The 16,858-nt window shown below is 46.3% G+C and overlaps 9 non-coding genes across 9 annotated transcripts; all 9 read right to left on the bottom strand.

Annotated features, from left to right (window-relative positions):
• Positions 1-1,067: 1,067 nt before the first annotated feature.
• On the bottom strand, positions 1,068-1,149 carry trnal-cag (transfer RNA leucine (anticodon CAG)). Its single transcript has one exon. It is a non-coding gene; the product is annotated as a tRNA-Leu (tRNA).
• A 1,648-nt stretch (positions 1,150-2,797) lies between these two features.
• trnav-cac (transfer RNA valine (anticodon CAC)) lies at positions 2,798-2,870 on the bottom strand. Its single transcript has one exon. It is a non-coding gene; the product is annotated as a tRNA-Val (tRNA).
• Positions 2,871-4,395: 1,525 nt separating this feature from the next.
• On the bottom strand, positions 4,396-4,477 carry trnal-cag (transfer RNA leucine (anticodon CAG)). Its single transcript has one exon. It is a non-coding gene; the product is annotated as a tRNA-Leu (tRNA).
• Positions 4,478-6,126: 1,649 nt separating this feature from the next.
• trnav-cac (transfer RNA valine (anticodon CAC)) lies at positions 6,127-6,199 on the bottom strand. Its single transcript has one exon. It is a non-coding gene; the product is annotated as a tRNA-Val (tRNA).
• A 1,525-nt stretch (positions 6,200-7,724) lies between these two features.
• trnal-cag (transfer RNA leucine (anticodon CAG)) lies at positions 7,725-7,806 on the bottom strand. The gene has a single exon. It is a non-coding gene; the product is annotated as a tRNA-Leu (tRNA).
• Positions 7,807-11,052: 3,246 nt separating this feature from the next.
• trnal-cag (transfer RNA leucine (anticodon CAG)) lies at positions 11,053-11,134 on the bottom strand. The gene has a single exon. It is a non-coding gene; the product is annotated as a tRNA-Leu (tRNA).
• A 1,649-nt stretch (positions 11,135-12,783) lies between these two features.
• On the bottom strand, positions 12,784-12,856 carry trnav-cac (transfer RNA valine (anticodon CAC)). The gene has a single exon. It is a non-coding gene; the product is annotated as a tRNA-Val (tRNA).
• A 1,525-nt stretch (positions 12,857-14,381) lies between these two features.
• trnal-cag (transfer RNA leucine (anticodon CAG)) lies at positions 14,382-14,463 on the bottom strand. Its single transcript has one exon. It is a non-coding gene; the product is annotated as a tRNA-Leu (tRNA).
• Positions 14,464-16,111: 1,648 nt separating this feature from the next.
• trnav-cac (transfer RNA valine (anticodon CAC)) lies at positions 16,112-16,184 on the bottom strand. Its single transcript has one exon. It is a non-coding gene; the product is annotated as a tRNA-Val (tRNA).
• Positions 16,185-16,858: the final 674 nt, after the last annotated feature.

Genomic DNA, 16,858 nt, shown 5'->3' with positions numbered 1-16,858 from the left:
GGTTGAGAGGGTTTGGGGCCAAATACTGGGGAACCGGACTTGTTTATATTTGGCTATGTGCTGAGCATGGACGAGATACACCGAAGTATCTGTTTCCACGCGGTGTCCCCCAAAAACGTTGTGTTGCTTACACCTGCTTTAAAGGATTACTTTTTAGCGGAGCTTGCCGTCGCAGTCTGTGGCACAATCCTTTACTGTGTTCGATGCTCACGGGAAAGGTCGTATTGCGAAACACTGCAGAAAGGAACGACTTCCTTACTTTTGCTCCGACTGACCATACTCTGTGAAATTTTCCCAGATCCTCAGTTAAGGACTTTTGCAGCTGGAAGTTTCCTCAGAAACGCTGTTAACTCGTAAAGTATTGAGCGAATCGCAAAACAGAAAGCATTTAACACGGAACACAAACAAAGCTGGCATACCTAATGCATTTTCAGACACAGAGATGCATGAATGCTAAATGTGAGACAGTCCGAGGGCATGATTTATAAAGTAATCTCACAACTAACAACAGGACAATTCCAAACTACTCTTTCACACATACTGCAGCCTTAGGGAACCACCACTTCCCAGACAATACTGAAAAGAGAGAAAGAAAGAACCTAATAAGAATGGGCCATAAAAAGTGAATTTCACCAATCACAGTCTCGATTAGATTACCTTTCCCTTCCGATGTCTCCAGGACGGAAACGAAGGAAATGGGAGAAATTCAACAACATATCACATCGAAATTCGTTGGAACGATTTTCCCATTGGCCGAAAAACCAAATAACGACGAGTCGAGTCACCCCAGGACTTTGTTTCACAACAGCGATGAAATACCGGTCTCCATTCGGTTCCAGTACAAGCTCAACTTGCCTGGAACAGCACAGCTGCTTGCGATTTTCTGCGCGGGAGGCGAACACGATCATGACAGACAGAGACACTTTGAAATATTCGGCACTATCCCACACCACAGTTAATTCCCCGGGAAGCAAAGCCATTTTACTTTTGTTTTCAACATCAATACAGTGGGGACAGAAACAGCATTTTAACAAAAAAGCTGCAGCGTTGGAGTTGATCTGCAGAAATGGCAGTGGTGGGATTCGAACCCACGCCCCTTTCGAGACTGGAACCTGGATCCAGCGCCTTAGACCGCTCGGCCACACTACCAGCCGGCCGCGCGCACCATTTTCTTGCGTTTCCAACTGTGCTCTCCTGCATAACAACAGATGCCAAGTCACATGAAAATGGTTCCATGATCCCTCTCCGACTCGCACAGCTGCTGGGATGTGCCCGTCTACAATATCAATTTCGCAGCAGATAATGAGAGCCCATCAATCCAGACAAAAATCAATGGTAAGCTGAGTCTATCTTCTCAGACTCCTTTCAGCTCCAAATGTATCTGTGAGAATATATGTTCGGTTATGATTTGGTCAAATAACCACGAGCTGCTTGACATTACTGCAATTTCGATTCTTGCTTTGCTAAATGATTTCACCCATTGCTTGAAACAGGGCAAGTTTCACGTTTACGCGGAACATGAAGCACACCGGACTACAGGGAAAATGCACAAAGCCGTGTTCCACATCATACCGTGCAGCGTAATTTCAGTCACTGTGTCTGTTTTGCAGAAAAAGAGTCCCAAACAATGTACTCCACCCTAAAACCGGAGGTCGCATTCCTATTCGAGAACGACAGATCGCATTGTGAGGATGCTCTGACCTCGGAGCCAGTTCTAGATGCCACTTTCCTTGCCTTTTACCCTAACCGTGCAATTTGCTGCAGAGATGTTCACTCCTGGACATCAGCCACATGGATAGCAACTGAGTTGGAAACCTGTGTGGGAATCGACGAGAAGCGACTCAATAAATTTTGCTCAATTCCATGGTGCTTATTAGAAATGCATTTTCTGTTCACCTCAATCTAAAAGGCAGTTTCTCAACATTTAACAAAGTCAAAAGGTAATTACCTCACCCCACCCCCACTCCGGAAGAGGTGCTAACTGCCCTTGATTGCTTTTTGTTCTCGATGTGAAGAGCTCTCACGCCTCTGAGTCACCTTCACGTGTCTGGTTGCTGAGTGAGTCACAAAGAAGGGGTTTCTCCAGAGCTGCAACTGCCTGACTTCCCCACTCGACTTCGCCGTTTACATTTTCCTGCTCCTCAGTGATTTCAAGAAAACCAAATGGATGCGATGTCATTCTGTAACCTCTCTGTCGATTCCTCCGTTTCAGTTCCAACGTGGCTTAGGTCTCGGGGCGCACCTTAATACTAGCGACACCATGAAAGCACAGGTCCAGAGGTTCCTCTGAGAGTGTAATTTCTTTCATTGCTGTTGCTGATTGAAAGAGCCACTCAAGTGCGAACTGCTCCAAAACATGATTCAGGACCTCTGGTGCCAATTCTCGTACGTTGAATAACGACAGACAGCTTCCAAACGAGGCCTTTCAGAGACGCCTTTGGGGTACATTTAACAGACAGACAAGTTCAGGAATCCGTGGTGCACTGTGACACCAGCGCATCAGCTTCTTCCCTGTCTTTGAACCGAGCCGCCTGCGCAAGGAATGCAAATGCGGTACTGCTTTTCGTAGAAGAATCAGAAGGGGGTAACTACACTCTCAAACAGAATTGCATATGATCAGAACCAGTTTGGATAAAAACTTTACAATTCTTTGCACAGTCATTAAATGGAATTGCATTACATTTCACTACGCGAGCAGATTTGTTCAAGCAACTTCGAAGGCAGGTTTGCAGATGGGAAAGCAAGCAAGAAAGCACCGTTCTTGTCCATGTAAAAGGCTGCCGATGAAGAACAAAGCAGTTTCTGCCCAGTTTCCAACTGGGGACCTTTCGCGTGTGAGGCGAACGTGATGACCACTACACTACAGAAACAAGCCGCAGCCGCCCATCCGGCCGCTCAGGGGCATCCAGCACTGAAAGTTGAAGCCATTCTTCGTTTCACCTTTCTGTTTCCAATAGCTCGTTGTTGTCCAGCGTAATTGACATCTTCAAAACATAAAAAAAAGACACGTGAAATTGATGATAAAATATAGACAAGGATGTGGTCAATGTTTGGACCGTAGGGCGAGGTCGACTAGGCTGGGACGACTTTCCCTGCAGCGTAACGACTGCGACATGATCTAATGGAAGGGTTGGAAACTGAGTATTTACGTGTTTTACCCAAGTTGGGGTGAGTTGAAATCTCGAGAGCATAGGTTTAAGGTGAGTGGGCTGAAATTGACAAAGGACCTGAGGCACATTTCCCACACCGAAGGTTGTGCGTGTATGGAATGAGCTCCCAGAGGAAGCGGAGGAGGCTCAGAAAATTGCATGAGTTTCTGGATAGGATGGGTTGAGAGGGTTTGGGGCCAAATACTGGGGAACCGGACTTGTTTATATTTGGCTATGTGCTGAGCATGGACGAGATACACCGAAGTATCTGTTTCCACGCGGTGTCCCCCAAAAACGTTGTGTTGCTTACACCTGCTTTAAAGGATTACTTTTTAGCGGAGCTTGCCGTCGCAGTCTGTGGCACAATCCTTTACTGTGTTCGATGCTCACGGGAAAGGTCGTATTGCGAAACACTGCAGAAAGGAACGACTTCCTTACTTTTGCTCCGACTGACCATACTCTGTGAAATTTTCCCAGATCCTCAGTTAAGGACTTTTGCAGCTGGAAGTTTCCTCAGAAACGCTGTTAACTCGTAAAGTATTGAGCGAATCGCAAAACAGAAAGCATTTAACACGGAACACAAACAAAGCTGGCATACCTAATGCATTTTCAGACACAGAGATGCATGAATGCTAAATGTGAGACAGTCCGAGGGCATGATTTATAAAGTAATCTCACAACTAACAACAGGACAATTCCAAACTACTCTTTCACACATACTGCAGCCTTAGGGAACCACCACTTCCCAGACAATACTGAAAAGAGAGAAAGAAAGAACCTAATAAGAATGGGCCATAAAAAGTGAATTTCACCAATCACAGTCTCGATTAGATTACCTTTCCCTTCCGATGTCTCCAGGACGGAAACGAAGGAAATGGGAGAAATTCAACAACATATCACATCGAAATTCGTTGGAACGATTTTCCCATTGGCCGAAAAACCAAATAACGACGAGTCGAGTCACCCCAGGACTTTGTTTCACAACAGCGATGAAATACCGGTCTCCATTCGGTTCCAGTACAAGCTCAACTTGCCTGGAACAGCACAGCTGCTTGCGATTTTCTGCGCGGGAGGCGAACACGATCATGACAGACAGAGACACTTTGAAATATTCGGCACTATCCCACACCACAGTTAATTCCCCGGGAAGCAAAGCCATTTTACTTTTGTTTTCAACATCAATACAGTGGGGACAGAAACAGCATTTTAACAAAAAAGCTGCAGCGTTGGAGTTGATCTGCAGAAATGGCAGTGGTGGGATTCGAACCCACGCCCCTTTCGAGACTGGAACCTGGATCCAGCGCCTTAGACCGCTCGGCCACACTACCAGCCGGCCGCGCGCACCATTTTCTTGCGTTTCCAACTGTGCTCTCCTGCATAACAACAGATGCCAAGTCACATGAAAATGGTTCCATGATCCCTCTCCGACTCGCACAGCTGCTGGGATGTGCCCGTCTACAATATCAATTTCGCAGCAGATAATGAGAGCCCATCAATCCAGACAAAAATCAATGGTAAGCTGAGTCTATCTTCTCAGACTCCTTTCAGCTCCAAATGTATCTGTGAGAATATATGTTCGGTTATGATTTGGTCAAATAACCACGAGCTGCTTGACATTACTGCAATTTCGATTCTTGCTTTGCTAAATGATTTCACCCATTGCTTGAAACAGGGCAAGTTTCACGTTTACGCGGAACATGAAGCACACCGGACTACAGGGAAAATGCACAAAGCCGTGTTCCACATCATACCGTGCAGCGTAATTTCAGTCACTGTGTCTGTTTTGCAGAAAAAGAGTCCCAAACAATGTACTCCACCCTAAAACCGGAGGTCGCATTCCTATTCGAGAACGACAGATCGCATTGTGAGGATGCTCTGACCTCGGAGCCAGTTCTAGATGCCACTTTCCTTGCCTTTTACCCTAACCGTGCAATTTGCTGCAGAGATGTTCACTCCTGGACATCAGCCACGTGGATAGCAACTGAGTTGGAAACCTGTGTGGGAATCGACGAGAAGCGACTCAATAAATTTTGCTCAATTCCATGGTGCTTATTAGAAATGCATTTTCTGTTCACCTCAATCTAAAAGGCAGTTTCTCAACATAGTAACAAAGTCAAAAGGTAATTACCTCACCCCACCCCCACTCCGGAAGAGGTGCTAACTGCCCTTGATTGCTTTTTGTTCTCGATGTGAAGAGCTCTCACGCCTCTGAGTCACCTTCACGTGTCTGGTTGCTGAGTGAGTCACAAAGAAGGGGTTTCTCCAGAGCTGCAACTGCCTGACTTCCCCACTCGACTTCGCCGTTTACATTTTCCTGCTCCTCAGTGATTTCAAGAAAACCAAATGGATGCGATGTCATTCTGTAACCTCTCTGTCGATTCCTCCGTTTCAGTTCCAACGTGGCTTAGGTCTCGGGGCGCACCTTAATACTAGCGACACCATGAAAGCACAGGTCCAGAGGTTCCTCTGAGAGTGTAATTTCTTTCATTGCTGTTGCTGATTGAAAGAGCCACTCAAGTGCGAACTGCTCCAAAACATGATTCAGGACCTCTGGTGCCAATTCTCGTACGTTGAATAACGACAGACAGCTTCCAAACGAGGCCTTTCAGAGACGCCTTTGGGGTACATTTAACAGACAGACAAGTTCAGGAATCCGTGGTGCACTGTGACACCAGCGCATCAGCTTCTTCCCTGTCTTTGAACCGAGCCGCCTGCGCAAGGAATGCAAATGCGGTACTGCTTTTCGTAGAAGAATCAGAAGGGGGTAACTACACTCTCAAACAGAATTGCATATGATCAGAACCAGTTTGGATAAAAACTTTACAATTCTTTGCACAGTCATTAAATGGAATTGCATTACATTTCACTACGCGAGCAGATTTGTTCAAGCAACTTCGAAGGCAGGTTTGCAGATGGGAAAGCAAGCAAGAAAGCACCGTTCTTGTCCATGTAAAAGGCTGCCGATGAAGAACAAAGCAGTTTCTGCCCAGTTTCGAACTGGGGACCTTTCGCGTGTGAGGCGAACGTGATGACCACTACACTACAGAAACAAGCCGCAGCCGCCCATCCGGCAGCTCAGGGGCATCCAGCACTGAAAGTTGAAGCCATTCTTCGTTTCACCTTTCTGTTTCCAATAGCTCGTTGTTGTCCAGCGTAATTGACATCTTCAAAACATAAAAAAAAGACACGTGAAATTGATGATAAAATATAGACAAGGATGTGGTCAATGTTTGGACCGTAGGGCGAGGTCGACTAGGCTGGGACGACTTTCCCTGCAGCGTAACGACTGCGACATGATCTAATGGAAGGGTTGGAAACTGAGTATTTACGTGTTTTACCCAAGTTGGGGTGAGTTGAAAACTCGAGAGCATAGGTTTAAGGTGAGTGGGCTGAAATTGACAAAGGACCTGAGGCACATTTCCCACACAGAAGGTTGTGCGTGTATGGAATGAGCTCCCAGAGGAAGCGGAGGAGGCTCAGAAAATTGCATGAGTTTCTGGATAGGATGGGTTGAGAGGGTTTGGGGCCAAATACTGGGGAACCGGACTTGTTTATATTTGGCTATGTGCTGAGCATGGACGAGATACACCGAAGTATCTGTTTCCACGCGGTGTCCCCCAAAAACGTTGTGTTGCTTACACCTGCTTTAAAGGATTACTTTTTAGCGGAGCTTGCCGTCGCAGTCTGTGGCACAATCCTTTACTGTGTTCGATGCTCACGGGAAAGGTAGTATTGCGAAACACTGCAGAAAGGAACGACTTCCTTACTTTTGCTCCGACTGACCATACTCTGTGAAATTTTCCCAGATCCTCAGTTAAGGACTTTTGCAGCTGGAAGTTTCCTCAGAAACGCTGTTAACTCGTAAAGTATTGAGCGAATCGCAAAACAGAAAGCATTTAACACGGAACACAAACAAAGCTGGCATACCTAATGCATTTTCAGACACAGAGATGCATGAATGCTAAATGTGAGACAGTCCGAGGGCATGATTTATAAAGTAATCTCACAACTAACAACAGGACAATTCCAAACTACTCTTTCACACATACTGCAGCCTTAGGGAACCACCACTTCCCAGACAATACTGAAAAGAGAGAAAGAAAGAACCTAATAAGAATGGGCCATAAAAAGTGAATTTCACCAATCACAGTCTCGATTAGATTACCTTTCCCTTCCGATGTCTCCAGGACGGAAACGAAGGAAATGGGAGAAATTCAACAACATATCACATCGAAATTCGTTGGAACGATTTTCCCATTGGCCGAAAAACCAAATAACGACGAGTCGAGTCACCCCAGGACTTTGTTTCACAACAGCGATGAAATACCGGTCTCCATTCGGTTCCAGTACAAGCTCAACTTGCCTGGAACAGCACAGCTGCTTGCGATTTTCTGCGCGGGAGGCGAACACGATCATGACAGACAGAGACACTTTGAAATATTCGGCACTATCCCACACCACAGTTAATTCCCCGGGAAGCAAAGCCATTTTACTTTTGTTTTCAACATCAATACAGTGGGGACAGAAACAGCATTTTAACAAAAAAGCTGCAGCGTTGGAGTTGATCTGCAGAAATGGCAGTGGTGGGATTCGAACCCACGCCCCTTTCGAGACTGGAACCTGGATCCAGCGCCTTAGACCGCTCGGCCACACTACCAGCCGGCCGCGCGCACCATTTTCTTGCGTTTCCAACTGTGCTCTCCTGCATAACAACAGATGCCAAGTCACATGAAATGTTTCCATGATCCCTCTCCGACTCGCACAGCTGCTGGGATGTGCCCGTCTACAATATCAATTTCGCAGCAGATAATGAGAGCCCATCAATCCAGACAAAAATCAATGGTAAGCTGAGTCTATCTTCTCAGACTCCTTTCAGCTCCAAATGTATCTGTGAGAATATATGTTCGGTTATGATTTGGTCAAATAACCACGAGCTGCTTGACATTACTGCAATTTCGATTCTTGCTTTGCTAAATGATTTCACCCATTGCTTGAAACAGGGCAAGTTTCACGTTTACGCGGAACATGAAGCACACCGGACTACAGGGAAAATGCACAAAGCCGTGTTCCACATCATACCGTGCAGCGTAATTTCAGTCACTGTGTCTGTTTTGCAGAAAAAGAGTCCCAAACAATGTACTCCACCCTAAAACCGGAGGTCGCATTCCTATTCGAGAACGACAGATCGCATTGTGAGGATGCTCTGACCTCGGAGCCAGTTCTAGATGCCACTTTCCTTGCCTTTTACCCTAACCGTGCAATTTGCTGCAGAGATGTTCACTCCTGGACATCAGCCACATGGATAGCAACTGAGTTGGAAACCTGTGTGGGAATCGACGAGAAGCGACTCAATAAATTTTGCTCAATTCCATGGTGCTTATTAGAAATGCATTTTCTGTTCACCTCAATCTAAAAGGCAGTTTCTCAACATAGTAACAAAGTCAAAAGGTAATTACCTCACCCCACCCCCACTCCGGAAGAGGTGCTAACTGCCCTTGATTGCTTTTTGTTCTCGATGTGAAGAGCTCTCACGCCTCTGAGTCACCTTCACGTGTCTGGTTGCTGAGTGAGTCACAAAGAAGGAGTTTCTCCAGAGCTGCAACTGCCTGACTTCCCCACTCGACTTCGCCGTTTACATTTTCCTGCTCCTCAGTGATTTCAAGAAAACCAAATGGATGCGATGTCATTCTGTAACCTCTCTGTCGATTCCTCCGTTTCAGTTCCAACGTGGCTTAGGTCTCGGGGCGCACCTTAATACTAGCGACACCATGAAAGCACAGGTCCAGAGGTTCCTCTGAGAGTGTAATTTCTTTCATTGCTGTTGCTGATTGAAAGAGCCACTCAAGTGCGAACTGCTCCAAAACATGATTCAGGACCTCTGGTGCCAATTCTCGTACGTTGAATAACGACAGACAGCTTCCAAACGAGGCCTTTCAGAGACGCCTTTGGGGTACATTTAACAGACAGACAAGTTCAGGAATCCGTGGTGCACTGTGACACCAGCGCATCAGCTTCTTCCCTGTCTTTGAACCGAGCCGCCTGCGCTAGGAATGCAAATGCGGTACTGCTTTTCGTAGAAGAATCAGAAGGGGGTAACTACACTCTCAAACAGAATTGCATATGATCAGAACCAGTTTGGATAAAAACTTAACAATTCTTTGCACAGTCATTAAATGGAATTGCATTACATTTCACTACGCGAGCAGATTTGTTCAAGCAACTTCGAAGGCAGGTTTGCAGATTGGAAAGCAAGCAAGAAAGCACCGTTCTTGTCCATGTAAAAGGCTGCCGATGAAGAACAAAGCAGTTTCTGCCCAGTTGCGAACTGGGGACCTTTCGCGTGTGAGGCGAACGTGATGACCACTACACTACAGAAACAAGCCGCAGCCGCCCATCCGGCAGCTCAGGGGCATCCAGCACTGAAAGTTGAAGCCATTCTTCGTTTCACCTTTCTGTTTCCAATAGCTCGTTGTTGTCCAGCGTAATTGACATCTTCAAAACATAAAAAAAAGACACGTGAAATTGATGATAAAATTTAGACAAGTATGTGGTCAATGTTTGGACCGTAGGGCGAGGTCGACTAGGCTGGGACGACTTTCCCTGCAGCGTAACGACTGCGACATGATCTAATGGAAGGGTTGGAAACTGAGTATTTACGTGTTTTACCCAAGTTGAGGTGAGTTGAAAACTCGAGAGCATAGGTTTAAGGTGAGTGGGCTGAAATTGACAAAGGACCTGAGGCACATTTCCCACACAGAAGGTTGTGCGTGTATGGAATGAGCTCCCAGAGGAAGCGGAGGAGGCTCAGAAAATTGCATGAGTTTCTGGATAGGATGGGTTGAGAGGGTTTGGGGCCAAATACTGGGGAACCGGACTTGTTTATATTTGGCTATGTGCTGAGCATGGACGAGATACACCGAAGTATCTGTTTCCACGCGGTGTCCCCCAAAAACGTTGTGTTGCTTACACCTGCTTTAAAGGATTACTTTTTAGCGGAGCTTGCCGTCGCAGTCTGTGGCACAATCCTTTACTGTGTTCGATGCTCACGGGAAAGGTAGTATTGCGAAACACTGCAGAAAGGAACGACTTCCTTACTTTTGCTCCGACTGACCATACTCTGTGAAATTTTCCCAGATCCTCAGTTAAGGACTTTTGCAGCTGGAAGTTTCCTCAGAAACGCTGTTAACTCGTAAAGTATTGAGCGAATCGCAAAACAGAAAGCATTTAACACGGAACACAAACAAAGCTGGCATACCTAATGCATTTTCAGACACAGAGGTGCATGAATGCTAAATGTGAGACAGTCCGAGGGCATGATTTATAAAGTAATCTCACAACTAACAACAGGACAATTCCAAACTACTCTTTCACACATACTGCAGCCTTAGGGAACCACCACTTCCCAGACAATACTGAAAAGAGAGAAAGAAAGAACCTAATAAGAATGGGCCATAAAAAGTGAATTTCACCAATCACAGTCTCGATTAGATTACCTTTCCCTTCCGATGTCTCCAGGACGGAAACGAAGGAAATGGGAGAAATTCAACAACATATCACATCGAAATTCGTTGGAACGATTTTCCCATTGGCCGAAAAACCAAATAACGACGAGTCGAGTCACCCCAGGACTTTGTTTCACAACAGCGATGAAATACCGGTCTCCATTCGGTTCCAGTACAAGCTCAACTTGCCTGGAACAGCACAGCTGCTTGCGATTTTCTGCGCGGGAGGCGAACACGATCATGACAGACAGAGACACTTTGAAATATTCGGCACTATCCCACACCACAGTTAATTCCCCGGGAAGCAAAGCCATTTTACTTTTGTTTTCAACATCAATACAGTGGGGACAGAAACAGCATTTTAACAAAAAAGCTGCAGCGTTGGAGTTGATCTGCAGAAATGGCAGTGGTGGGATTCGAACCCACGCCCCTTTCGAGACTGGAACCTGGATCCAGCGCCTTAGACCGCTCGGCCACACTACCAGCCGGCCGCGCGCACCATTTTCTTGCGTTTCCAACTGTGCTCTCCTGCATAACAACAGATGCCAAGTCACATGAAAATGGTTCCATGATCCCTCTCCGACTCGCACAGCTGCTGGGATGTGCCCGTCTACAATATCAATTTCGCAGCAGATAATGAGAGCCCATCAATCCAGACAAAAATCAATGGTAAGCTGAGTCTATCTTCTCAGACTCCTTTCAGCTCCAAATGTATCTGTGAGAATATATGTTCGGTTATGATTTGGTCAAATAACCACGAGCTGCTTGACATTACTGCAATTTCGATTCTTGCTTTGCTAAATGATTTCACCCATTGCTTGAAACAGGGCAAGTTTCACGTTTACGCGGAACATGAAGCACACCGGACTACAGGGAAAATGCACAAAGCCGTGTTCCACATCATACCGTGCAGCGTAATTTCAGTCACTGTGTCTGTTTTGCAGAAAAAGAGTCCCAAACAACGTACTCCACCCTAAAACCGGAGGTCGCATTCCTATTCGAGAACGACAGATCGCATTGTGAGGATGCTCTGACCTCGGAGCCAGTTCGAGATGCCACTTTCCTTGCCTTTTACCCTAACCGTGCAATTTGCTGCAGAGATGTTCACTCCTGGACATCAGCCACGTGGATAGCAACTGAGTTGGAAACCTGTGTGGGAATCGACGAGAAGCGACTCAATAAATTTTGCTCAATTCCATGGTGCTTATTAGAAATGCATTTTCTGTTCACCTCAATCTAAAAGGCAGTTTCTCAACATAGTAACAAAGTCAAAAGGTAATTACCTCACCCCACCCCCACTCCGGAAGAGGTGCTAACTGCCCTTGATTGCTTTTTGTTCTCGATGTGAAGAGCTCTCACGCCTCTGAGTCACCTTCACGTGTCTGGTTGCTGAGTGAGTCACAAAGAAGGAGTTTCTCCAGAGCTGCAACTGCCTGACTTCCCCACTCGACTTCGCCGTTTACATTTTCCTGCTCCTCAGTGATTTCAAGAAAACCAAATGGATGCGATGTCATTCTGTAACCTCTCTGTCGATTCCTCCGTTTCAGTTCCAACGTGGCTTAGGTCTCGGGGCGCACCTTAATACTAGCGACACCATGAAAGCACAGGTCCAGAGGTTCCTCTGAGAGTGTAATTTCTTTCATTGCTGTTGCTGATTGAAAGAGCCACTCAAGTGCGAACTGCTCCAAAACATGATTCAGGACCTCTGGTGCCAATTCTCGTACGTTGAATAACGACAGACAGCTTCCAAACGAGGCCTTTCAGAGACGCCTTTGGGGTACATTTAACAGACAGACAAGTTCAGGAATCCGTGGTGCACTGTGACACCAGCGCATCAGCTTCTTCCCTGTCTTTGAACCGAGCCGCCTGCGCAAGGAATGCAAATGCGGTACTGCTTTTCGTAGAAGAATCAGAAGGGGGTAACTACACTCTCAAACAGAATTGCATATGATCAGAACCAGTTTGGATAAAAACTTTACAATTCTTTGCACAGTCATTAAATGGAATTGCATTACATTTCACTACGCGAGCAGATTTGTTCAAGCAACTTCGAAGGCAGGTTTGCAGATGGGAAAGCAAGCAAGAAAGCACCGTTCTTGTCCATGTAAAAGGCTGCCGATGAAGAACAAAGCAGTTTCTGCCCAGTTTCGAACTGGGGACCTTTCGCGTGTGAGGCGAACGTGATGACCACTACACTACAGAAACAAGCCGCAGCCGCCCATCCGGCAGCTCAGGGGCATCCAGCACTGAAAGTTGAAGCCATTCTTCGTTTCACCTTTCTGTTTCCAATAGCTCGTTGTTGTCCAGCGTAATTGACATCTTCAAAACATAAAAAAAAGACACGTGAAATTGATGATAAAATATAGACAAGGATGTGGTCAATGTTTGGACCGTAGGGCGAGGTCGACTAGGCTGGGACGACTTTCCCTGCAGCGTAACGACTGCGACATGATTTAATGGAAGGGTTGGAAACTGAGTATTTACGTGTTTTACCCAAGTTGGGGTGAGTTGAAAACTCGAGAGCATAGGTTTAAGGTGAGTGGGCTGAAATTGACAAAGGACCTGAGGCACATTTCCCACACAGAAGGTTGTGCGTGTATGGAATGAGCTCCCAGAGGAAGCGGAGGAGGCTCAGAAAATTGCATGAGTTTCTGGATAGGATGGGTTGAGAGGGTTTGGGGCCAAATACTGGGGAACCGGACTTGTTTATATTTGGCTATGTGCTGAGCATGGACGAGATACACCGAAGTATCTGTTTCCACGCGGTGTCCCCCAAAAACGTTGTGTTGCTTACACCTGCTTTAAAGGATTACTTTTTAGCGGAGCTTGCCGTCGCAGTCTGTGGCACAATCCTTTACTGTGTTCGATGCTCACGGGAAAGGTAGTATTGCGAAACACTGCAGAAAGGAACGACTTCCTTACTTTTGCTCCGACTGACCATACTCTGTGAAATTTTCCCAGATCCTCAGTTAAGGACTTTTGCAGCTGGAAGTTTCCTCAGAAACGCTGTTAACTCGTAAAGTATTGAGCGAATCGCAAAACAGAAAGCATTTAACACGGAACACAAACAAAGCTGGCATACCTAATGCATTTTCAGACACAGAGATGCATGAATGCTAAATGTGAGACAGTCCGAGGGCATGATTTATAAAGTAATCTCACAACTAACAACAGGACAATTCCAAACTACTCTTTCACACATACTGCAGCCTTAGGGAACCACCACTTCCCAGACAATACTGAAAAGAGAGAAAGAAAGAACCTAATAAGAATGGGCCATAAAAAGTGAATTTCACCAATCACAGTCTCGATTAGATTACCTTTCCCTTCCGATGTCTCCAGGACGGAAACGAAGGAAATGGGAGAAATTCAACAACATATCACATCGAAATTCGTTGGAACGATTTTCCCATTGGCCGAAAAACCAAATAACGACGAGTCGAGTCACCCCAGGACTTTTTTTCACAACAGCGATGAAATACCGGTCTCCATTCGGTTCCAGTACAAGCTCAACTTGCCTGGAACAGCACAGCTGCTTGCGATTTTCTGCGCGGGAGGCGAACACGATCATGACAGACAGAGACACTTTGAAATATTCGGCACTATCCCACACCACAGTTAATTCCCCGGGAAGCAAAGCCATTTTACTTTTGTTTTCAACATCAATACAGTGGGGACAGAAACAGCATTTTAACAAAAAAGCTGCAGCGTTGGAGTTGATCTGCAGAAATGGCAGTGGTGGGATTCGAACCCACGCCCCTTTCGAGACTGGAACCTGGATCCAGCGCCTTAGACCGCTCGGCCACACTACCAGCCGGCCGCGCGCACCATTTTCTTGCGTTTCCAACTGTGCTCTCCTGCATAACAACAGATGCCAAGTCACATGAAATGTTTCCATGATCCCTCTCCGACTCGCACAGCTGCTGGGATGTGCCCGTCTACAATATCAATTTCGCAGCAGATAATGAGAGCCCATCAATCCAGACAAAAATCAATGGTAAGCTGAGTCTATCTTCTCAGACTCCTTTCAGCTCCAAATGTATCTGTGAGAATATATGTTCGGTTATGATTTGGTCAAATAACCACGAGCTGCTTGACATTACTGCAATTTCGATTCTTGCTTTGCTAAATGATTTCACCCATTGCTTGAAACAGGGCAAGTTTCACGTTTACGCGGAACATGAAGCACACCGGACTACAGGGAAAATGCACAAAGCCGTGTTCCACATCATACCGTGCAGCGTAATTTCAGTCACTGTGTCTGTTTTGCAGAAAAAGAGTCCCAAACAACGTACTCCACCCTAAAACCGGAGGTCGCATTCCTATTCGAGAACGACAGATCGCATTGTGAGGATGCTCTGACCTCGGAGCCAGTTCTAGATGCCACTTTCCTTGCCTTTTACCCTAACCGTGCAATTTGCTGCAGAGATGTTCACTCCTGGACATCAGCCACGTGGATAGCAACTGAGTTGGAAACCTGTGTGGGAATCGACGAGAAGCGACTCAATAAATTTTGCTCAATTCCATGGTGCTTATTAGAAATGCATTTTCTGTTCACCTCAATCTAAAAGGCAGTTTCTCAACATAGTAACAAAGTCAAAAGGTAATTACCTCACCCCACCCCCACTCCGGAAGAGGTGCTAACTGCCCTTGATTGCTTTTTGTTCTCGATGTGAAGAGCTCTCACGCCTCTGAGTCACCTTCACGTGTCTGGTTGCTGAGTGAGTCACAAAGAAGGAGTTTCTCCAGAGCTGCAACTGCCTGACTTCCCCACTCGACTTCGCCGTTTACATTTTCCTGCTCCTCAGTGATTTCAAGAAAACCAAATGGATGCGATGTCATTCTGTAACCTCTCTGTCGATTCCTCCGTTTCAGTTCCAACGTGGCTTAGGTCTCGGGGCGCACCTTAATACTAGCGACACCATGAAAGCACAGGTCCAGAGGTTCCTCTGAGAGTGTAATTTCTTTCATTGCTGTTGCTGATTGAAAGAGCCACTCAAGTGCGAACTGCTCCAAAACATGATTCAGGACCTCTGGTGCCAATTCTCGTACGTTGAATAACGACAGACAGCTTCCAAACGAGGCCTTTCAGAGACGCCTTTGGGGTACATTTAACAGACAGACAAGTTCAGGAATCCGTGGTGCACTGTGACACCAGCGCATCAGCTTCTTCCCTGTCTTTGAACCGAGCCGCCTGCGCAAGGAATGCAAATGCGGTACTGCTTTTCGTAGAAGAATCAGAAGGGGGTAACTACACTCTCAAACAGAATTGCATATGATCAGAACCAGTTTGGATAAAAACTTTACAATTCTTTGCACAGTCATTAAATGGAATTGCATTACATTTCACTACGTGAGCAGATTTGTTCAAGCAACTTCGAAGGCAGGTTTGCAGATGGGAAAGCAAGCAAGAAAGCACCGTTCTTGTCCATGTAAAAGGCTGCCGATGAAGAACAAAGCAGTTTCTGCCCAGTTTCGAACTGGGGACCTTTCGCGTGTGAGGCGAACGTGATGACCACTACACTACAGAAACAAGCCGCAGCCGCCCCTCCGGCAGCTCAGGGGCATCCAGCACTGAAAGTTGAAGCCATTCTTCGTTTCACCTTTCTGTTTCCAATAGCTCGTTGTTGTCCAGCGTAATTGACATCTTCAAAACATAAAAAAAAGACACGTGAAATTGATGATAAAATATAGACAAGGATGTGGTCAATGTTTGGACCGTAGGGCGAGGTCGACTAGGCTGGGACGACTTTCCCTGCAGCGTAACGACTGCGACATGATCTAATGGAAGGGTTGGAAACTGAGTATTTACGTGTTTTACCCAAGTTGGGGTGAGTTGAAAACTCGAGAGCATAGGTTTAAGGTGAGTGGGCTGAAATTGACAAAGGACCTGAGGCACATTTCCCACACAGAAGGTTGTGCGTGTATGGAATGAGCTCCCAGAGGAAGCGGAGGAGGCTCAGAAAATTGCATGAGTTTCTGGATAGGATGGGTTGAGAGGGTTTGGGGCCAAATACTGGGGAACCGGACTTGTTTATATTTGGCTATGTGCTGAGCATGGACGAGATACACCGAAGTATCTGTTTCCACGCGGTGTCCCCCAAAAACGTTGTGTTGCTTACACCTGCTTTAAAGGATTACTTTTTAGCGGAGCTTGCCGTCGCAGTCTGTGGCACAATCCTTTACTGTGTTCGATGCTCACGGGAA

The sequence above is a fragment of the Chiloscyllium punctatum genome, chromosome 16 (genome assembly GCF_047496795.1).
Source record: "Chiloscyllium punctatum isolate Juve2018m chromosome 16, sChiPun1.3, whole genome shotgun sequence".
In the NCBI taxonomy this organism is placed as follows: domain Eukaryota; kingdom Metazoa; phylum Chordata; class Chondrichthyes; order Orectolobiformes; family Hemiscylliidae; genus Chiloscyllium; species Chiloscyllium punctatum.
Note: the sequence above shows the minus strand (reverse complement) of the source record. Positions and strands in the feature narration are given on the sequence as shown.